This window comes from Sapajus apella, unplaced genomic scaffold (genome assembly GCF_009761245.1).
Source record: "Sapajus apella isolate SASKATOON/1434 unplaced genomic scaffold, GSC_monkey_1.0 scaffold66, whole genome shotgun sequence".
Classification (NCBI taxonomy): Eukaryota; Metazoa; Chordata; class Mammalia; order Primates; family Cebidae; genus Sapajus; species Sapajus apella.
The window spans coordinates 6,680,015-6,704,068 of record NW_022437006.1 but is presented as its reverse complement, the minus strand read 5'-3'; the positions used below and the strand labels follow the sequence as shown (position 1 = coordinate 6,704,068).

Below are 24,054 nucleotides of genomic sequence, written 5' to 3'. Positions count from 1 at the left end.
TTAGCTGGGTGTGGTGGTGCATGTCCATAATCCCAGCTACTTGGGAGGCTGAGGCAGGAGAATCGCTTAGAACGTGCGAGGCAGAGGTTGCAGTGAGCTGAGATCGAGCCACTGCCCTCCAGCCTGGGCAACAGAGGGAGATTCTGTGGCAAGGAAAAAAAAAAACCCACAACTCATAGGATAACAAATCAATTTTACTGTATGTGAATTTATATAATCAAAAAGAAACACACTAAGTGGTGGAAACAGCAGAAAACTAATATTTGAAGAGATCATAGGTGAAAATTTTCCAGGGCTTCCCCCATTTCTGAGGAGTGACAGCCGAGGGAAAGAACTTGAACTGCAGAAGTAGGTGCATCTCAGCACAGAAGACAAGCTCTCTGGTTGTTCTTGGAACCAGTTTGATATATCCACCACCATCCCTCTGGATACAGGCAGCAGCCATGGAGTATGATTACCATTTGAGGGATTCCAATGACTCCCCACCACCACCCCTTAGCCAGCCATGACTTGAAATTGTTAGCATTAGAGCACTTCCCCAGGCTTAAAGCAGGTGTCTTCATTGTGCTGGTCCATATAAATATGCTAACTAGGATAAAGAATCTATTAACACTTTACCAAGAGATTTTTCAGATAAAGTAAACTCAGAATTCTGGGAGAACAGCACACAAGGCAGCTATATTATCCTGAAAGGACAGAGAGGAGAAGACTGGACCAAGGGAAGTTCCCAAGTAAGAAAGCCCTAAGGAAATCAGCGGAAGTGACAAAGGCCACCAGTGAGGACAGTTCCCCAAGAAGGGACAAGGCAGTCGTGTCAACACAAGTCATTGCCCATAAACACCATGTCTGTGTTCAACATTAAAATCAACCCAAGTTGCAGAACATATGAACTCTGCATAATGGATCTCATAATTTAAACCTGACTGATTTTCAGTTCCTCAGGAACAGGACCTATTATCTCAGTGTAGTGATCCTTCCTGTGCTCCCAGAAGGAGCTTAATAGTTTTCCAAATGAATGGAATGGATGAATGAACATGCAAAGTTTATGAAGGAGGTCAGACTGATGATGACAACACCTCAACCAAATCCCTTTCAAGTTTCTCTTTCCCATTTTCCAGCGTGAAACTCGTTGGTCCATAAACCAAATTCTCATACCTTGTCAGAGTAGAAGTATGGCCTTAGAACCACACAAACACTTCCTCCTGAGTTTACAGAAGTGGATTAAATGAACAGGGCAATGTCATATATTTTTCTCAATAGTTGGGACAATTTTTGCTGGACTACATTTTTTCCTCTTTAATCTGTCTCCCCTCAACCTACCTTCTCCCTCCCATGTCCTCACTCTCCCATGCTAAAAATTCATTCTACTATTCTCAAAAAACATTCTCCGCCTCTGGAAAATAGCAAAGTTCAGAGACCAACTACATTTCTGAAATCCAATCTCAAAAATGACTCCAGTACATTCTAAATGTGTTGACCAGGCTGGCCACAATGGCTCATGCCTGTAATCCCAGCACTTTGTGAGGCCAAGTCAAGAAGATTACTTGAATTCTAGAACAGCCTGGGCAACATAGTAAGACCTTGTATCTTTTATTTTTAAAAAAAAATATGTAAATAATCAAATAAAAATGTGCTGACTATCTAAGAGTTGAGGTAGGTAATTGGACACAGGTTTCATTTTCTCTGTTCTGGAATTAGCATCCTTCTTTAAAATTTCACTACCACACACATTAGTCTTCTTTTTTCCTTCCTTTGTTTTAACACGGACATCAAAACAATTATTAAGTTATTATACAGATACACCAATACACATCGCCAAAGGCCATTATACACAATAATCCTTATTACATTTACCTTCATACACAAAGGATATTTCCTTTTGAACAATGCCTTTCTTTGATAAGCTGTTTAGTACAGGAAGCAGTTACATAGAATTCTATCTCCAAAAAGTATTGTCTGTTTATCTGGGTGCTTTTTACTGTCAGCTTTTATTGAAATTATTTTTTCATGTATGCATGCACGTTTACTATAGTCCATACATATAGTGATCACACACACACATGAACTTGTGACTGTGTAGACTTCTGCACGGTGCAGAAGCATGAAAATGTTAAGCAGGCATCACTGATACTGGCTCCGGCCACATAGTATCTCTTTTCATTAAAACAGAACTTTTTTCAGCAGTAAGAGCATGGCAAGACCTGAAGGAGGTCCAGCCTTCTGGCACAGGAGTGGAGACACAGCTCTACTGTTTAACACTGAAATGCTATTTATTAGATAAACATTACATTGAAATAGTCAAAGAACAGACAAGACCATTACAAGAGTGAGCTTTTTTTTTTTTTTTTTTTTTTTTTTCTGCGCTTTTTTTTTTTTTTTTTTTTTTTTGCCACCGCATTTCTTTTTATGTTATCTCCTTTAAGAAGGACTTTCATACCAGAGCAACCTTGGGGAAAATGAGACCACAAAAACAGCATTCATGGTGGTGATTTTCTAGACCCTCCATTCTATTATTTTGGATATTTCCCTTTGAACATGGCTTTCTTTCCCACAGCTATGCTTGGCCTCCTGGTTTGCAATGACGTTATGTCTGTGTTGGTGACTTCCCCAACTGCCACTGGGAAAATTAGTGCCACAAATTTAACATAAAGAGCTAAATTCTAGCCTCAGTTGTTTCACTCTAATTCAAGGACTCGTTGACCGTATATATATAGTCCTGATATGGGTTTGTTCGTTTTTTTTACTACATTCAGGAATCAATGAAAAAATAAAGGCAAAAACAATATCCATATGCTTGATATATATCAATAATATTGTATCCAATTCCTCCCAACTTTGTCAACAAATATTTATGAGGCACCTTATGTTTGAAAGACAGCAGAGGCTACTAGAAAATGAGAAACAATATTATTGTCAAAGAAGTTTTGATCTAGTATGAACACAAGAGGAAAAAATCTGACCTCCATAGATGTAATCACTTCTAGGCGTGTACTGAAAGAAAAATACAAATAAATGGAAATTTTATGGGAAAATGAAGAAAGTAGATTAATGAAGCTTTAATGAAGAAAAATGATTTGAGCTGGGTCTTAAAAAATGATTAAAAGTGCAAAAGTATAAAATTGGAGAAAATGAGGAGAACGATGTACCACATCAGAAACAAGCTAACGAGGTGCATCATGGAAAACAGTGTGTGGCAGTGTCGCATGTGGGCAGCAGGCACTGTCTTCATGTGGCTCTCCAGCTCTGACTCGTGCCAACTAGTGTCCCAGGCTATTAAGGGGAGGGTTGACTTGACCTGTAATTGGCATGGCCCAAGAGAACCAAAGTCAGAAAGAAATTAGCTTAGAACTGCTGGGCATGGTGGCAATCCCAGCACTTTGGGAGGCTAAGGTGGGCAGATAGCTTGAGGTCAGGAGTTCAAGACCAGCTTGGCCCACATGGTGAAACCCCATCTCTACTAAAACTACTAAAATTAGCCAGGTGTGGTAGCACACGACTGTACTCCCAGCTACTTAGGAGGTTGAGGCAGCAGAATGGCTTGAACCTGGGAGGTGATGGTTACAGTGGGCCAAGATTGTACCTGCACTGCAGCCTGGACAATAGAGTGAGACCTCACCTCAATAAAAAAGAAAAGAAAGAGAGAGAAAGAAAAGAAAAAGAAATTTGGTTAGACCTATTTCTAATCTAAAGAATCAGAAGACAGATCTCAAGAATGTTAAGATAAATGGAATATATATTGCTAAAAATGAATAAAAAACTTCAAACTCCTAAAACTCACTGCCATTAGTTGTAGAGCCAAATAAGGCTCAGTAAACACTTTTTTCAATAATGAATAAATTCATGATGGAAAGAGTCAGAAAACTGATAAAGATTTTTCAGTTTGGTAAAACTATTAGTAGCTGTTAGATTTTGGTCAATCTATCTGGAAACAGCGGTTTCAAATCTGTCCATTTTTGCTAACATAGGCAACATTTAAAACATGGTCTGTTTATTTAAAGATTATTTATATTCAAATATCTAACCATTTCATTAGGCATACACATGTTCTCCTAGAGCATGCTTTTGTAGCTAGAGATGGGGAGAAATTCTTGGAGTAACCCACACTCAATTTCATGGTTGTTGAAAATCAGAGTGTTTCTTAACTTTCTTCTTGAGCCTCCACTTTTAAAGAGAAATGCCATAACAGTATTTATGCCTATAATTTCCTAACATCACCTAGCAAGGTAGAAAATGTAAGACAGAAAAGATCAATTGCTGCTGAAAATGCAGCCTCATCACAATTTATTTTTAAAGCCCAGGACTAATGAAAAAAGAGTAAATCTCTTTGTTTTTAAAGAAAAGCTTTCTTCAGTTCTACTTTAAGAGATGATTAATGGCAGTGATTTTCTGGTGTGTTCCGCCCTTTTTACTGAACTGCCTTCCCTGAATTCAAGTGGCAGTTGGAGCTAAATAGCTTTATATCTTCTGGTATCACATGTCCTGCCTCAAATGTAATTACAAGTTTCTAGAGGCTGAATATAAAGAACTCATTTAGAACAGCTGTTCAGGTTGTTTACTATAGAGCATACATACAGTTACTCAGAACTGTAAACTCATTCAATTACTAATAGGCCTTTAAAAAATGAATAAACCTCTTGAAACTGGGAGGTTTGACTTTAATCAGTGCTCCAATGTTCAATCTTGCCTTTGCCGTTAGACCCAAGTCCAAAACTGCGGTTTGATTTTGTGCCATTGGAGTGTAAATCGGCCAGCAGTCTGTGTGCTCACCCTGACCTGGTTCTCCAGGGCTCACTAAACTGCCTTACCAGCTAATAACTAAAAAAAAGAAGTGCCTCTTTATCTGCTAAAGAGAAATGACAGCTGTCAATCTGAAACTACGAGTCATGGAGAAGAGCTCCTGGTTCACTCTATAATTTTAAAGGAACAATAATCCCAGAAAAATTCTAAAGAGCAAATCAGTACCCTGGATGTGTTTTGAGTTTGGTCTGTGTTGTTGTCATTTTAAGCTTTCATTTGTAAAGTCAATATTTTGTCCTTGCTTTTCTTTCAGCTCCCTTTTAAACACAGAGAAAAAGAAAGTAAAATTGGATATTTTCTACCCTGTTTCAGCAGTTGAAAAATCCTGTGACATAAATAAGTGTGAAAAGCAACCCATCACATAGCTGAGCGTTCCCGTTTCCACGAGGCAGTAATAATATTAGCTAAATGAAGCACCACTGGAATGTTCATGAAATTGTGTTTACTTCTAATGAGATACTTTTTGAAACATTAACAAGTTGATATGTTCTTTTTCGAATCAGCCTCATTTCTCTTCCCAGGAATAAAAAAGATTATTACGGTTCTTTATTTAATCTGGTAGCTCTCAGATTGCTGTTCACCCATATCAGAAACAAAATTATGAAGATCATATATCTTCAAATACAGTATTTCCATATAAAATTGTGAGACCAGCTCTCCTGACTAATAAATGACTGGAAAAATTGGGTTTCGTTTACACAATAAACGGAATTTCTGCCACTTCTAATATTCTACGGTTTATATGTACATTAGTGTGTGGATTTGTATTCCTCATCACAATGGGCAAGAAGCATTCAAATAATAAGATCCCAGAATTATTGCTGCCAGCAGTATCAAATGGGATGCACAAGAGATTTCATGCATCTGTATTTCTGCCCAGTGGGGAAATCTATTTTCAGTTCTGTCTCCAAGCAGAGCTGCTTTCCCTGACAGACGTGGTTTAATACTCCCCTCTCAGTACTATGATATGCAGAACGCTGACTCCTTAAGGAGAACACATAAACCAAAGCAAACACAAATGCAGAAGAGCTCGCGGAAGTGTGGACTCGGGTTAGAGGGCCTCACTTAAGAGGCAGCCTTGTTGCTCATAGGTGTTAAAAGAACTTAAGACAAAGAATTTAACAGAGTTCAATTGATCAAAGAAAAATTCACCCGTCAGGCAGCCCCGAAACAAGATAGGTTCAGATCAACTCCCGCACATGGTCACAAAGGATTTGTTGACAGAAAAAGCAAAGCTAGGTATGGAAAATGGAAGTGAGGTACTGAATCACTGGATTGGTTACATATCAGCATGTACCTTATTTGAACATGGTTTAAACAGTTGATCACCTTAGATTGGCCAAAACTCGGTGGTTGTTGCAAGAGTAGGTTACAGTCTTTTGATGCATCCAGTGAGGTGATAGTTCACTGCATATGGAGAAACCTTTGGACCGAACTTAAAACATGGAAAGACGCGGTTTTAGGCTTAATTTAATGTAAGTACAACAGACCAGCATTTGCAGGGTGTATTGGAAAAAAGCCAAGCCTCCTATAAAAAATCAAATGATTTAATGAAAATGAATGTTTTAAAAACCTGAACAGGAGCAAGAGAATAATGAAAGACTGATGATGGTCTGCGATTGCCCAGAGCAGATACCAAAATGTCATGGACCTTGCACAGTGGCTTGGGGGACAAGAACTATTCCTTCTATCAAAGGTTATTTCTCTTTTTTTTTTTTTTTTTATTTAATCAACAGACTCTGGCTCTGAACTGACAAAAGGTTATTTCATAAAATTGAACTAGAGACTACCTTTAAGGTGCTTACATTCTAGAAGGGATCAGGGAAGAGAAAATAAGCAGTAACACAAATAAATAATATCAGGTGCTAATAGAAGTATAAAAAACACAGAACAGACTCCTGTGCTAGGGGTTGCTGATAAGAAGTTGACTGTGATTTTAGTTGACTGGTGGGGACAGTCTCTGTGAGGGAGAAATATTTGAATTCAGCGTGGGAGCAAAGATTTCCAACCAGAAAATGCAGAGCACAAAGTTCCCAGTACAGAAAAAGGCTTTGTATTATTTTGCTGGGGCTACTATAACCAACGCCACAGACAGGGCGACTTAAACAACAGAATGTATCTTCTCACCGTTCTGGAGGCTTAAAGTCCAAGATCAAGATGGCAGGCTGATTTCTTTTAAGGCCTCTCTCTTTGGCTTGTAGACAGTTGTCTTTTCCTTGTGTCTTCACCTCATTTTCCCTCTATATGTGTCTGTGGGTGGAAAAGCAAACCATTTTCCTCTATACTCTCGCAACACGCTTGTGACACCACATCTGTGAGGATTTCTCCCATCAGCAAGCAAGCCACTGTGCAGAGGACAACAGCGGGATGCCCTCTAAGTCAACTCAATTCTGACAATGTCTACCTGGAGACAGCCTCAGACCACAAAGGTTGAGGTCTGAGTCGCACAAGGCTGCCCCCCACTTCTGAAGACAATTGCAAGCCCCAGGTTATTTTGCCCATGCTTCTGACTCGCCAAGTATAAATCAGAGTTCCCACCAGCTGCTAGAGCAGGTCACAGAACTCAGGGAAACACTTACTTGGTTTATTACACAGGATATTTTAAGGGATACAAATAACCAGATGAAGAGAAGCATAGGGCAAGGTCTGGAAGGGTCATGAGCCCAGGAGTGTCTGTCTGGGTGGAGCTGGGGTGTGCCACCCTCCCAGCCTGTGGACATATTCTTGTTCATCTTCCCGCATGCTCAGCTATCAGCAAGCTCTTCCAACCCAGTTCTTTCGGGTTTTTAATGAAAGCTTTGTTACATAGATATGATTGATTAAATTAATCAGCCATTGGTAAGCAGCTTAATCCTCAGCCTCTCTCCCCTCTCTCCCCTCCCTGGTGGTTGGGTGGTTGGAGTGTGGGGCTGAGACAAGGCTAGTTCCCCTGACCCCATGGCTAGTTCCCCTGGCAATAAGAACCCCATCACGTGGCCACCCTGTGTTTCCAAAAATCACCTCATTCACATCAGCTCAGGTGTGGTTGAAAAGGATTTGTTACAAATAACAAAAAAAAAAAAAAGTCTTTCTCCTTCACTGCTTTGAAGTTGTTCCCAGGGTACTTCAAGAACCCAGGACAAAAGCCCAAATAATTTAACAAAAGATATTCTTATTGCTCTAGTCACTTAGGAAATAACAAGGCTTATAGGAACTGAGAACCTGGAATCACGAACAAAACCCAAAATGTATATACATCATAGTATCACAGTAGTATTGGATATACGTCATATTGGATTAGGGCCCACCTCAATGACCTCGTTTTACCTTAATTATCTCTGTAGAGGCCCCATCTCCAAATACAGTGGTATTCTGAAGTACTGGAGATGAGCACTTGGGCATATGAATTTAGGGGGCTGAAAAGGACACTATTCAGCCCCTAACAGGCTGGGTGTATTTTACGGGTAGAAAGAGCACCAGAGTGACTGCAGCATGGTCCATCCAAAGAGAATAGATGGGGGGAAAGAGGGAGAGAGTCCTCTAGATTTTATTCCACCTGTGTTTTTCCAAGGCTTAGCATCCATAGCTAAGCCCTTTCTATGACTTCACTGCTCTATTCAGTGTATTTTATTCTCAATAATTTTTGCATGGCTTACATATATCATTAACTTACTGTATAGCTTTATATATTTTCTGTGTTATTTTGAAATCACTGTCACATAATAATGATAAAATAGTTCTTATGTCATAATATCATCAGGTAGGCACTCAGCCCACAGTCTAAAACATGCTAAGCACTCACACGTGGCAGCTACATGTCATCCTCTTCATCACTGTGTTAATGGAAAAACCAAGCTTTAAAATATTGTAAGGAGGCTTACTGTGAACCACAATGAGTGACCAGGCCCAGGGAACAGTGTCAAGACGTTCTGAGCAAGTGTGTCTGAGGCGACCCGGTTGCCATTTGGTTTTATACATGTTAGGGAGACAGGAATTATGGATCAATTAATAAATCAACACAAGGCTAGGCGTGAAGGCTCACACCTGTAATCCCAGCACTTTGGGAGGCCGAGGTGGGCAGATTACTTGAGCTCAGGAGTTTGAGACCAGCCTGGGCAACATGGCAAAACCCTGACTCTACAAAAAATACAAAAGTAGCCTGGCATGGTGGTACACACCTATAGTCATAGCTACTCAGGAAGCTGAAATGGGAGGATCCCTGGAGCCCAGGCAGTCGAGGCTGCAGTGAGCTGCCATCACGCCACTGTACTCCAGCCTGGGTGACAAACGGAGACTCTGCCTCAGAAAAAAAGGGAAGAGGAGATTGTATGGTTTGTAGAATGTGACTTAACCCCTGCCTGGCATGGCCTTAGGTCTTCTTTGTAGTTAGGTCTCCCATTGCCACAAAGATTCTGTTTGCCAGTGTGATCTCTATTTTAACCTAAACCCCAAAAGAGTACAACAAGGTGTGTCTGGCCTCCCTTCCTCTCAGTTTCTCTGGGGTCCCCTTGGTGAAGAGGGGGTCTTTTCAGTTTAGTCCATTGGAGGGTTAGGATTTTATTTCTGGCTTACGATCATTAGACGGCAAGCCCTAGTCCCCAGTCAGGGGTAGTGTTCCCCGTAAATACCAAGAAAGAGGGCAACTTAGGCTTGTCCTTGAAAAGGCTTCTCCAGACACTTCCTCAGCTAACTACGGAGCAAGCTCAGAACGAATATACTCACCATCTTTTGAACATTGCGAGGAGACAGACTTACTCTGCTGATTGGGATCCACCCACCTGGACTGGGACTGTGCTGGCCTAGGCTGGAGGAAGCTCACCCCACAGAGGGAAAGCAGACCTTCTCCCTCACACCGGCTGCTACCTGGCTGGACAGCGAAGCCTCCTGCCGGCCTTTCTCCATGCTTCGGCTTCAGAGGCTGCCCTTTCTGCACAATGCTCCTTCCCTAGCACCCAGGGGCTACAGAACCAGTGTACAAGATAAGTAGAAGGTAGCATGTGAGAGCTTTCTGTCCCCAGTTGCTGGATAGAAAAAGCCCTCAGAAAACTCCAAAAGGGCTCTGGCTTGTATAAACAACTGTTTTGTTCCAAGGTGAGCAAGTAAGAACTGTTAAGGCAAGTTTAGCCTAAAGGTGCCTCCCTACATATTTTAAGCTCTGTGTAAAGGTTTCTCTGTACATAGTGAACTATAACTTATCTGGATGTGTCAGTAGGCTGTAGCCTCCTCTTATGCCAGTCACTGAGTTTTGGCCAATCAAAGGAGGCCAACTGTTCAAACTATGTTCAAATAAGGCAAACGCCAAGCTGTAACCAATCTGGCTGCTTCTGTACCTCACTTCCGTTTTCTATACGTCACTTTCCTTTTTCCACCCACAAATTTTCCACCCTGTGGCTGCTCACTGGAGTCTCTGAGTCTACCTGGGCTCAGGAGGCTGCCCAAGTGGTAAATCATTCTTTGCCCAAATAAACTCCATTAAATTTAATTTGGCTAAGGATTTTCTTTTAACATAACAGAAGCCTTTAACGAAGCTAGTGGAGATAGTTAAAAAGAAGTAGGTGAGGCCGGGCGCGGTGGCTCACGCCTGTAATCCCAGCACTTTGGGAGGCCGAGGCGGGTGGATCATGAGGTCAAGAGATCGAGACCACCCTGGTCAACATGGTGAAACCCCGTCTCTACTAAAAATACAAAAAATTACCTGGGCATGGTGGCACGTGCCTGTAATCCCAGCTACTCAGGAGGCTGAGGCAGGAGAATCGCCTGAACCCAGGAGGCGGAGGTTGCGGTGAGCCGCGATCGCGCCATTGCACTCCAGCCTGGGTAACAAGAGTGAAACTCCGTCTCAAAAAAAAAAAAAAAAAAAAAGAAGTAGGTGAGTCAATCATTTTGGGCCACTGGGAAAACTAAAGAAGGGAACCAGGAGCCTCCCATGATACCCTCAGAGATTTACACCAAAAAAGAGGCCCCACACCTACTTTCCCTCAAACTTATCTAATTCCTCAGCTATTCCTCACCTCCTACCTCCATCCTGCTAGAACTCATGCCACAAGCCGTGGGGGTCACCACCTAACGATTGGAAATGGAATCTCCTCTCACTATTTTTGAACATATGAGGAGAAGGGAGAGGCAAAATAAGTATGAGAGAGAAAGACGACAGTAAAGCAGAGGCTGAGAAAAAAGGGTGGGGCTGTGTTCCCGGCATCCACTTCGGAACTCTGAATATATTCTCCTCATACAGTCAGCTAGACCAGTGAGTAGAAATTAAAGTGGGGCCGGGCGTGAGTTTAACAGAAGGATATATTTTCGACTAATAAAATATGCCCTAATGTTATCCTGTTACCTTATGTTATATAGAGTGCTCCCAGTAACTGGGAAGACTTAGACAAAGTCTGGATTGCCCCGTGCCAGAGATGGAGTTGAATGGACTCCGTTCTTAGATGAAAAATTGAACTGAATCTCCCTTTCAGAGGGAGAATCTTTGGTAAGTTATGTATAGTGAATCTACACAGTACCATGGGTGTATTTGTACGGAGGTAATCTATAAACCATTTGAACTTGTCATTGTTCATTCTTTCAGGGACTGATGTGTAGGAGCACTAACAAGTTTGAACGAGTTTATTGAAAAGAGTAAAGTCCCCTCTATCATGGGTCACACAGGCTCTGATGACTAGCCTGGAGCATGGCCTCATGTATGACTTTGTTTCTATTAGAAAGAATGAGTTCAAGGACGGGTTCGGTGGTTGACACTTGTAATCCCAGCACTTTGTGAGGATGAGGTGGGCGGATCACGAGGTCAGGAATTCAAGACCAACCTGGCCAACATAGTGAAACCCTGTCTCTGTGAAAAATACAAAAAATTAGCCAGGTGTGATAGTGGGTGCCTGTAATCCCAGCTACTCGGGAGGCTGAGGCAGGAGAATCGCTTGAACTTGGGAGGCAGAGGTTGCAGTGAGCTGAGATCACGCCACTGCATTCCAGCCTGGGCAACAGTGTGAGACTCCAACTCAAAAGAAAAAAAAAGAAAGAAAGAATGAGTTCAGGACGGATTCAATACATTTTTACAGAATGTTTTTTTCCTGACCACATGCGGTAAGCAAAACAATGCATCCCCCACCAAAAATATTCACGTCCTAATCGCTGAATCCTGTGAATGTGTTACCTTACCTGACAAAAGGAACTTTGCAAATGTGATTAAGGATAAGGGCCTTGAGATGGGGGGATTATCTTGGATTATTTAGGTAAACCCAAACTAATCAAGAGAATGCCAAAAGCAGAAAACCTTTTCTAGTTGAACCGAGTCAGAGGAGATATTTCTATGAAAGAATGGTCAGAGAGATGTAACTTCGCAGCCTTTGCAGGTGACGGAAGGAAGCCGTGAGCCAAGCCATGCAGGCAGCCTCTGCAAGCTGAAAATGGTGAAGAAATTGCTTCACCCCTAATGCTTCCAGAAAGGAATGCAGAACTTGATTTTACCAAATGAACACTTTGATTTTAACCCAGTGAAATTCGCACTGGACTCTTAAGCTATGGAACCGTAAGATAATACATTCATGTTTTTTAAGCTATTAAGTTTGTCATAATTTGTTATGGCAGAAATATAAAACTAAGATATCACTAAAGTAATGTCTGCTCATTTTAAGAACTTTGGAAATTTTAGAAAACATTTAAAATAGAACCAAAAGTCACCCTTCATTCCACTCTCCTGTAATATACATTATCAACTTTTTGAGGTACATCCTTCCAGTCTTCTTTTACTTACAAAATTAAAAGCACCTTTAATCTATCTTTAAAAATGTAAATGTATACTTTTCACCTATTAAAACTAGAATCATTCTTCACATGTTATTTTTATGATCTTCTTTTCTTCAGTACTGTGTGAATATTTCCCCACAACATTATATATTTTCTATAGCAGTGTATGCTAGTTACATAATATTCCATCTTAAAATTTTAAGGTCTAAATTATGTAAAAACTTCTTTTAGAAACGGACTATGTTGTACACATAAACTTGTAATTATAGATTGCGTATGTGTGTTTTTTTAAGTTGTACAGTTTTATATTATAATGCAGCTAGGTTGTACGCACTTAAAACCTAGAACAGTGTGTATTATTACAATTATTTTTTCATCACCTTGTCTTTTCAATTCCCACTCAAAGACCTTCCCACTTAGAAGTTATAGATGCAGCGTTATCACCTATAATCAGTCCTGAATTGACCAGCAACTGTCAGGATAAAAAAGTTCAAATGGTTTATAGATTACTCCCTTACAAATACCCCTGTCGTACTGTATAGGTTAGCTATATCTAACATATCAAAGAGTCTCCCCCTAGAAGGGAAATTTAATTCAATTTTCCATCTAAGAAGGGAGTCCATTCAACTCCGTCTCTGGCATAGGGCGATCCAGGCTGTCTAAACCTTCCCAGTGACTAGGAGCACTCTCTAACTTAAGGCAGCTTAATAACATTAGGGCATATCTTATTAGTAAGAAAACATATCCTTTTTAATCTCAGGTCTGGCCCCCCTCTGATTTCTAACCACTGGTCTAGCTGACCCTTAAAAGCAATATGTGATAAACTCACACCTTCTTCGCCATGGTAGCTAGTCAATTATTTGAAGACAACATTTATAACCTTGAAAAGTATGGCTCTGCTGAAGGAATGTTGGTATTTTGAGGTAATAGTAGAGTTGTAGTTAAGTGTGGTCTCTCTTAGAGACACATCATATAAACATTCTGTTGCCAGTCCTCAGAAATATCAGGCAGTTCACCTAGAATTCAGAAAGCAACAAATAGAACAATTCCTCTCTCTTAGGGCCTCATTTTCTTTGGAATAGCTCAGAATCTTCAGGACTTAAAAATGTAGGATCTAAATTTTTTTTTTTTTTTTTTTTTGAGTTGGAGCTTCGCTCTTGTTACCCAGGCTGGAGTGCAATGGCACGGTCTTGGCCCACCGCAACCTCCACCTCCTGGGTTCAGGCAATTCTCCTGCCTCAGCCTCCTGTGTAGCTGGGATTACAGGCACACGCCACCATGCCCAGCTAATTTTTTATATTTTTAGTAGAGACAGGGTTTCACCATGTTGACCAGGATGGTCTTGATCTCTTGACCCCGTGATCCACCCGCCTCGGCCTCCCAAAGTGCTGGGATTACAGGCGTGAGCCACCGCGTCCGGCTGGATCTAAATTTTTAAGTCCTGAAGATTCTAAGCTATTCCAAAGGCTTCGGAGTTTAAAATTCTCTCTTTCTCATGGAGGAAAACCAGGAGACATTCAAAGAGGTATCCTGCTAGAGGATCCCAGGCTAAAGATGGGTTAGGGAAGAACAGGCAACATTATCTAGTTTTATATTATTCTGTTTCCATATTGTTAGTAACTTAGACTTAATTAGAGTCTTAATAAATATTCTGATCTTGTCTCAACTGTTGTCTGGGTATTGCAGGAAACTTATTTAAATATAGATCATGAAGACCCCTTGGTGTTAAAGGGCAGGATTATCCTCCTGGCAGCAGTAATTAGCAAGAAACCTTTAAGGTAGGGATTACACATAATGTCATCTTTAACACCAATACCAATCAATTAGTAGTGACTGCCTGAAGCCACATCCAGATTCAAGCAGGAAAGAATGCTTTGATCAATTATTACTCCTATCGATCATGAATAGGACAGAGGCACTGGCAACATAGGTGAATGATGAGTATCATTCCTGACCTAAAGGAAGTTGCATATCAAGGAACAGGGTTAGTGCCTTGGAGGATCTGGGTTTTCTTTAATGAAAAAGGATAATTCATTTTATTACAAAAGAAAATGTATAAAGGAAGTTATCATTTACCATATAATTTCACATCATAGTTTCTTTGTACAATTGCCTTTATTCCCTTCAAATGCTCATCACCCAACATGTTTTTCAGATCTTTTGACGTGGATTGTGCATGATGAGGCACATTCCGGTTTATCTCTATACTGTATTCTAAAATGCTGTGTCCAGAACTCCCTGAAAAGGGGTGGAGTAGGGAACAGCATAGACAAAAATATCCTCAAGTAATGTTGGAAATGAAAAAAGTCGAGTAAAAACCACAAAACAGCAAGAATATCCTCCAACACCATTATTAAATCTAAGAAAAACATTAGAAGTGTGTCTAACAAGTGTGGCACTGCCAGTAAGGAGAGGCAGGCAAGGAATCTAAGGAAGATACTCCCAGTGAAACTCCAGTGTTAGCAAAAAAACTTACAGCCAAGGACAAGCAAATTTTTTATTATGCATTTGAAAAAGATTGATAATTTAATAAATATTGCAGAAATAAAAGATGAAATGCTTCATTAAAAAATTTTTAAGAAGTAAGTCTTAATCACAGAGAAATATAATATTAGAGCTTTATGCATGTAAAGTGACAGTACCAAGGCTGAAACACAATTATAAATGTTCAGTATATTCTTGGGATATTCCAATCTATTCATTTACATCTATGATTATTTTTCAAATGTACCTGAAAACAAACATCACAGGGAAGAATACATTTGAACAGTATCTATTTTTCCTTCAGAGAACCATATGGTCTCTAATTAAAAGCTGTGTAGTCCAAAGACCTCTTATAAGGCTGGCTCGGTCCCAGAAGTAACTCTCCTGGCTACACATTAGAGACACCTGGAGAGGTGTTTGTGCTTGTTGTTTTATTTTTTTTTAATTAATTCCAAAGTTGGCCAATTAAATCAAGCTCAATCTGCAAAAACTTCACCAGAGGATTCCAGTCTGAAACCAGGTTGAGTCCTACCTAAATTCTAACACAGTTTTGCCTACGTTCAATTCTCTAACAACTACTCACTCCAGTACGCCAGCTGATAGGATGAAAATTTACTATGAGCTAGAAAAATTAAATTCTTCCAGCTCTGTTTTTATCAGATAACTCCTCTCTGTTCCCAATTAAGCCATGACCCAGTACTTTCTCATTTATGTAGATTGTAGATGCTGTGCCCAAGCGAGGACATAAGAGAAGCAAGGTGCCAAATAAAGACTGAGAGGCCAAATGTGTAAGTAATAAAACCATTTCTTCAATCGTGTTCATCAGTTCAAAGCTATGAAGACTTGGTTCCAAAACTGCAGATAATTTTTAACAAAGTACGAGCATTTGGTACATTTTTTGGCAGAGGGCAAGATAAAGTCCATTTACTTAAGAAGCCACTCCTTCTTTAATGTGGTTAATTATGACCTCTTGGGGTACATACCAACCTTATCAAAATCCATCTGGGTAGTGCTGTCTTTTGTAAAAATGCCTCTACTTGCTTTACTGTTAGTATTGCCTTCATGCCAACAGTGTTCTTGACGCTGCGTAATCCCAGGAAGATGGGTTTCCACACCAGTGATTTGAAACCTAACAGATCCAGCAATTGAGACATAAAACTACAGGTGGGAATGTGAGAAAATTTGAAGATTGTAAGTTTCATTTTCATTTTTCTTCATCCTTCCTTTGGTTGTCCATTAACCCCTACCTTTTTTTTTTTTTTTTTGAGACAGAGACTCACTCTGTCACCCAAGCTGGAGTCTCAGCTCACTGCAACCTCCACCTCCCAGGTGCAAGCGATTCTCTTGCCTCAGTCTTCCAAGTAGCTGAGATTACAGGTGCATGCCAACATGCCCAGCTAATTTTTGTAGTTTTTTGTTTTTGGGATTTGTGTGTGTGTGTGTGGTAGAGACAAGGTTTCACCACGTTGGCCAGACTGGTCTCAAACTCCTGACCTCAGGTGATCTGCCCGCCTCAGCCTCCCAAAGTGCTGGGAATACAGGTGTGAGCCACCACGCCTGGCCCATACGTTTTCTTATTTTCTTTTCTGTGTTACAGAATATAACTTGCTGACTATAAGGGGGAGGTTTTTTCTCCCAAAATGCCAAAGCACATAGAGATAAAGGTGAAAGTTTCCTCTTACCGGTTCCAATGTTAACAGTGAGGTGTATGTTATTGCATTTTTTCCTATGCACATACTAAGCTTAACTTTCAATGTTGCTTTTTATTAAAAATCAAAATCATTTCACACAAAATGAGTTTTGTAAAGACTCTTTAGGAAAGAATTTTCTAGTCAGTCTGATAGATTCAAAGGAAAAAGATCTAAAGGATAAGCGTGGGCAAGAGGAAGAGACAAAAATGAAACTAGAAGAAAATGAAAGTCCTCATCAATAAATGGAGAATTAAAGCAAGGCTTCACTGTGGCTCAAAGAGGTAAACAGAGGCAACAAAAACAATACAGAAAAACAAAATGTGTCTGTCTTATTCTCAGTGGTATACCCAGGGTATAAGGACATAGCATAGTAGATGTTCAATAAATACTTATTTACTAAATGAATACCATACAATCTCACTCCCATTGCACGGCCTAGATCAAATTAGAACCCATGAAGGCAGAGGAATGTTATAATAGTTAACAAGACAAGAAATTAGCTCAAGAAAAGCATTTTGATATTGACACACATATTGACATTTGATTTTGGCTTATACATGTTTAAGAGAAAGAATCTAGAGGTAAAGTAATAGGAAAAAGCCAAGATACATAAAATGTAGTTATTGGTTAAGCAGATATAGAGGGAAAACTATAAAGTATTTGTTAGGAAACGTAACCAGACAGGGTAAATTGGGGAGTCCAGAGAACGAATCACTTGTGAAGTTACAGCATGTGCCAGACTTTTTTTTTTTTTTTTTTTTTTGAGGCGGAGTCTCACTCTGTCGCCCAGGCTAGAGTGCAGTGGCAAGATCTTGGCTCACTGCAACCTCCTGGGTTCAAGTGATTCTCCTGCCTCAGCCTCCCAAGTACCTAGGATTACAGGTGTCTGCCACCATGCTCAGCTAATTTTTTTTGTATTTTAGTAAAGATTGGGTTTCACCATGTTGGCCAGGATGGTTTTGAACTCCTGACCTCAAGTAATCAGCCCGCCTTGGCCTCTCAAAGTGCTAGAATTACAGGCGTGAGCCACCACACCCAGCTAGCATGAGCCAGACTCTTCCAACTGGGTTATTTTATTCATCTACATAACAAACCTACAAAGGAGCAATTAATGATCTTCATTTAATGAAAACTAAGGTTCCGAAAGATTCGGGGTCCCAAACCTCTTAGATAATAAGGAGCAGAAGCACTTTTCCAAACCAGGCCTTGGTCCTCTAAGCCCAAGCCTCACTCCAATTGACTGAAGGTTCCTCCAGAGCAGTATGTTGTGGGAATAAGATCATCAGAATTACAAACAGTAGTGTAGGGCCTTGCTATTGAGAGCATGCTATAGGGACCATTAGCATGGACATCACCTGGAAGCACGATCTTGGGCCCTACTCCAGAATTACTGAGCCACAATCTGTATTTTCACAGATCCCTAGGTGACTGGTATGCATATTAACATTTGATAAGCCCTCATTTGTCTATTTCTTCTTGCAATTAGAGAGAGAGAGAGAGAGAACTCATTAAACACCATCTTCCCTGGAATTCAGCACCACTCATTTGGGAGAATTTCAAGGATTCTCTAAAACTAAAAAGACTGAAAACAGTGAGAAGCTAGTTTCCATTAGGTACGTTGCCAGTTACATACTGGACTCTCTTTAATCATTTCATCCTTGTTATGTACATATCAAATGGTTCATATAGTGGAACGGAATTAAACAAGTTAAAAGTCTGAATCTACTCTGATTCAGTGTAGAGTTGGCTGATACATCTCAGTAGCATGCATTTAAAATGCAATTCTCTTTCCATGTTCTTTACTTTCCTTCCTATCCAAAGATATATGACAGCCAACTTTAACTCCACCTCTACTGCTTAGACCTCAAAAACAACCACTCACAGGCTATGCCTGTTTGTGGGGGGATGAAAAAGCATATACTTTGGAAACTCTCCCAGAGCTTCGATGTGCTACTAGGATTTAAGTAACTAAGTCCTAGAAGACCTTTTCTGGTGTGGTCCCTCCCACTCACTCACCCAGAATATGCAGCTGGCTCTAGACACTAGAATTACAGAGCTCTCTGTCATTCAGTACCCAAGGGCCTTGAGAAAGTCATTCGTCCTTTCTGTGCCTCAATTGCCTCACCTGTAAAATGGGCTTTACCTAGTTCACAGGGAGACCAGGAGAATTAATTAGTGTTTTTAAAGCTTTGAGATACCCTAGATGAAAGTGACTATATAAGTGTAAATGATTATCATTATCATTATTATTATTATTACTTTTACATAAAGTATGGGTAGCAGATTAAATATGGGATGATATGTCAACCTCCTGGGGATGGTAGATTTCTGGATAAACAAAAAGCACTGTAGACTGTTATTATCCACCTGCCTTTCCCATGTCTGTTCAGGAATGCATCATCATGTTGGCTAGGCTAATAATACAAAAAAAAGTCTTCCATAGTTCACTAGAGATGAATTCAGATAAAATGGTAATGAATAAAGACTAGAAAAATCTGTTAACCTGTGTATCTCCACAATAAAGCAGACCTTGCTACCCACATAAATTGTAATCATCTGTTAAATGGCGATGGAGCAATTCTGAACCTAGCCTATCACTGAACCAAGTTACCAAGTCAGTCCAATGAAAAGTTTGCATTTTCCTTTCAGACTTACTATAAATGAAAGTATAACTAAGTGGTGAGAAAATTTAAAATCTCCGCCAGATGATCCCTCTACACAACAACAAAGTTAAGGAAATCTGTAGGGGATTAAGGCCACTTCTACTCACCCTGAGTAAAACTGAATCAGCCTCACAGCAGATGTTCTATCCTTCTTTCTCTTTCCTTTTTTTTTTTTTTCTTTTTGCTACAGCCTGGCCCTACAGGGCATGTGTGTGAAGGGGCTGGAATTTCCAGGTGCCAGTCCAGCAGATCTGCCACATCAAGAAACCAGAAATTCTAGGGAAAATAGCTAAATAAGAGATACTTAACGTAGGATCCAAGCACCCTATGGGCATGATGGGTCTGAAAGCTTTCATGTGTATGTGAATTTTTATGGGGAGGAGGTTCACAGCTTTCAAAGATTTTCACAGATTCTGTGACCTCAAAGGATTAAGCTCCAAAGGTTTTCCTCCCATTGAATTTTGCTGTCTGTAGACACATACAATTTCAGCTCTCCTGAAATGCTAACTCACACTGCTTCCTGATATGAAAGTGATAACTACATCTGATAACATGGTTTTCTCAACAATTTCTCCACTCTGATACAACTGACCATTATTAGAAAGACGTTTAAGTCAACATGAGACATAGAACCTAAATCTGGTTCTAATTTTTTGTTTAGTTAGGAACATTTTTGTTGTTCCAAACCTTTCTCCATTTGAAATAACATTTGTTCTTTGCTGTTCACCTTTTTTTACTACACTTTTCTAATGCTTACACTGTTCACTTAACTGCCCTTTCACTGGATTAAAATGACCAGACTATGACTGAAATTTGGTGGAGCAGGAGCTCAGCCTGAGAAAGTATGAATCTTTATTTCATTTCAGATAACCTCCCGGAAAATGTACATATTTTCCAAAGCAATCAATCAGAATTCACTTGGCAACTAAGCAGTCCTATAGGCCCCAGTTCCCTGATGTGATTTATGAGAACTTCTCTTTCCAATAAAGTTGAAAGTACCAGGAGAATAGCTTCTCACCCAGCATTTTTTAACTGCAGCTTCCAAGCTAAGCCAAGAATTAGAAAGACACACAATGGGATGCAAAAATTCAAGAAGCAAAAGCAGAAATGGAACAAATTCTATGTGGAGGAGAACATCCTCCTTAAATCATTTTCTAGTTCAATGTCTCCGCATTCTTCACTGATGCAAATATTAAATGAAATGTTGCTTTATACTACAATTTATAAAAGGTTATGCAGCATTGGGTAGTGTAGTTTTTTGGTTTTTTTTAATTATACAAACCACCTTGGGGGAGTCAAAAGAACCCAGGACTGAGAGCGAGGAGGTCTGAGTCTTAGTTCACCACTTGCTTCTCATGTGAACTATCACTGCCCTATTTGTAAAATGAGGAGGGTCTATAGACAGCTTCCAGCTCTAAAATTCTATAACACCGAACTCTAGATGAGTGCTCTGAAGATTATTCAGAAGCATCTTGTTCAGATTTCTGATCTCCCTGGCTACCACAAACATTGCCTGAAAAGCTGTTTCATGCTAGAAGCTGAGCCTAGTGCAAGATACTCAAGATAAATAAGACAGTATCTCTGCCCTTCAAAAAGCTCCCAGTCTCACTGCATACCATTAATATAACATTATGAGGTTAAGCTAGCAAAATAAGCAAAGTTCCATTGGCACATAGTGGGAGAAAACAAGGTAAAGGCATTTGAAACAAAGGAGGCAGGCCAGACGCAGTGGCTCGTGCCTGTAATCCCAGTACTTTGGGAGGCCAAGGTGGCAGGATGGCCTGAGCCCAGGAGTTCCAGACAAGTCTGGGCAATATGGCAAGGACTTATCTCTACAGGAAAAAAATAATTAGCTAGGTGTGGTGGTGTGCGCCTGTGGTACCAGCTACTAGGGAAGCTGAGGCAGAAGAATCACTTGAGCCCCAGAAATAGAGGCTGCAGTGAGCCGTGTTCAGGCCACTGCACTCCAGCATAGGTAATGGAGAGAGAAAGGAAAGAAAGGAAGGAAAGAGAGAAAGAGGGAAGAGAGAGAGAGAGAGAGAGAAAGAAAGAAAGAAAGACAGAAAGAAAGAAAGAGAAAGAAAGAAGAAAGAAAGAAAGAAAGAAAGAAAGAAAGAAAGAAAGAAAGAAAGAAAGAAAGAAAGAAAGAAGAAAGAAAGAAAGAAAAAGAAAGAGAGAGAGAGAAAGAAAGAGAAAGAGAAGGGAGGGAGGGAGAGAGGAAGGAAGGAAGGCAGGAAGGAAGGAAGGGAGGGAGGGGAAGGGGAAAGAAAGAAAAAATGGGAAAAAGGAAAGAAAGAGAAAAAAAGGAAAGAAAGGAGAACAAAGGAACAAAGGAGACAAGGCATGTAAAAGAATGGAGATAGTAAATGCCTTGTGCGGTCAGGGACAGGATGAGCGAGCCCAGGACTTGATCTCCTTCTCTGTCGTGGTGAATCAGCCCAGGCGATTTGAAAGGAAACCCAGAGGTCTCCTTATCTCTCTCCCTCCAGCTAATCTGTGCCCTACTTCCTTAACTCTGGACCTATCTTCGTCCCTCTAGTTCCAGAGCCAAGCAAAAGGCAGTCCCACCCCAGAGAGAAGCCCCCAAGTTCAGTCCTCCCTTATCATTTCTTTACTACCTGGCTCTGCGTTGTTTATGCCTAATGGGAGAATGGTGGAAAGCAAAAATTGGGGTTGCCTTTCACCAACTTCTGCTGCAGAGTGAAGAATTACCTCACTTCCTTCCAATTTCCTGCTCAAGTGTGTTTACTTCTTTTCCATTGTTCTACTTGATCTGCGTTTCTGGAAGCACTCCTCGCTCCTCCCTCTGTGTAGTCTATTGCTAAATGGCAACTGCTTCTATGGAGGTGTAGAGGGAGGAGGTAGAATGTCTGGGCAAAACACTTTGCCAGAAGTATTCACATATGTCACTCTTCGTATACTATGATGGTATCAGAAACGCTTGTTTATTTTTCTAGCAATGTTTCTGGTATTAACTCACTCTCGCTCTGTCTCCCTTGGGATTAAGAGAATATGACTGCTAGGTAACTGAACCAACAGTGCAAAATTCAGGATTCACACTCAGATCTATGTCTAATGCTTATAAAAAGACACTACAGTAACTCAGTATCAAGCTAACAAGCAATTGTGACAATCTGCAGTTATTATACTATTAGAGTAACCTTTCCCAATGGTATTTGATCAAATAACAGATATTCCTCCCAAAAAAAGAATTCTGTAATCAAACAATCTGAGGTGGGAAGTGGTGGGGCTCACACCGGTAATCCCAGCACTTTCAGGTGGGCGGATCACTTGAAGCCAGGAGTTTTGAGGCCAGGCCAACATGGTGAAACCCTGTCTCCACTAAAAATTCAAAAAATTAGCTGGGCACGGTGGCCCACACCTGCAGTCCCAGCTACTTGGGAGGCTAAGACATGAGAATAGCTTGAACCCGGGAGACACAGGTTGCAGTGAGCCGAGATAGCACCACTGCACTCCAGCCTGGGCAAGAGAGAGACTCTCTCTCAAAACAAAAACAAAAACAAACTGGAAAATCAATTTGAGAAAATCGTGGGTTTAAAAAGTTAAGCAGGTCTCCACTACAGGACTTTTCAGATCCTTTAATTTGCTAATTTAGCCTGTAAGACAAGAAAATATTTCAGCGGGAGCAGCGCAGAGTCGGTGCCCTTGGTACGCCGCTGGTGCCTTGACTCTCGCAGGCTGTGCGAACCCGTTTGTGCTCGGTATCCTCGTGCACACGCCTCGCAAGCGACAGCGCCCCGAGTCTGACTTCTAGTTCCAGTGCACAAAATGAATGGATCGTAGCAGTTGCCATTGCTGCTGGGACAGCTCCAATTGGTTATTTAGCTTACAAAAGATTTTATGTTAAAGACCATTGAAATAAAGCTATGATAAACCTTTACATCCAGAAAGACAACCCCAAGATAGTACATGCTTTTGACATGGAGGGTTTGGGAGAGCAATCTGTGTACTGCCGTTGTTGGCGGTCCAAAAAGTTCCCATTCTGCGATGGGTCTCACGCAAAACACAACGAGGAGACTGGAGACAATGTGGGACCTCTGATCATAAAGAGAAAAGAAACTTAAATGGACACTTTCGATGCTGCAAATCAACTTGTCGTGAAGTTACCTGACTGTTTAATTAGAATGACTACCACCTCTGTCTAATTCAAGTCCCCGGGGTTCTAAATGTGGTATATTGCAAACTGCAGCTTTCACATTCACGGCATTTGTCTTACTTGTTGAAACATCGCGGTGCACATTTGTTTAAACAAAAAAAAAAAAAAGGAAAAAGGGGATGGGCACATTGGCTCACGCCTGTAATCCCAGCACCTTAGGATACCGAGGAGGGCAAATCATTTGAGGTCAGGCGTTCGAGACCAGCCTGGCCAGAATGGTGAAACCCATCTCTACTAAAAATTCAAAAATATTTAGCCGGGCGTGGTGGTGGGCGCCTGTAATCCCAGCTACTGGGAGGCTGAGGTAGGAGAACCACTTGAACTAGGGAGTTGGAGGTTGTAGTGAGCCGGGGTCGCAACGCTGCACTCCAGCCTGGGCGGCTGAGCAAGACTCCGTCTCAAAAAAAAAAAAAAAAAAAAAAGAGAAAGGAAAAACCAAAGTAATTCACAAATTTAGTAGACCCCTTTTTCCCAAAGTACATATGAATCACTCTGAGAAACCATTGAAAAGTCA

The 24,054-nt window shown here is 40.7% G+C and overlaps 1 pseudogene; it reads left to right on the top strand.

The window, feature by feature from the left end:
* LOC116530388 overlaps positions 1–23,655 on the top strand; it is a 29,992-nt pseudogene extending 6,337 nt beyond the window's left edge.
* Positions 23,656–24,054: the final 399 nt, after the last annotated feature.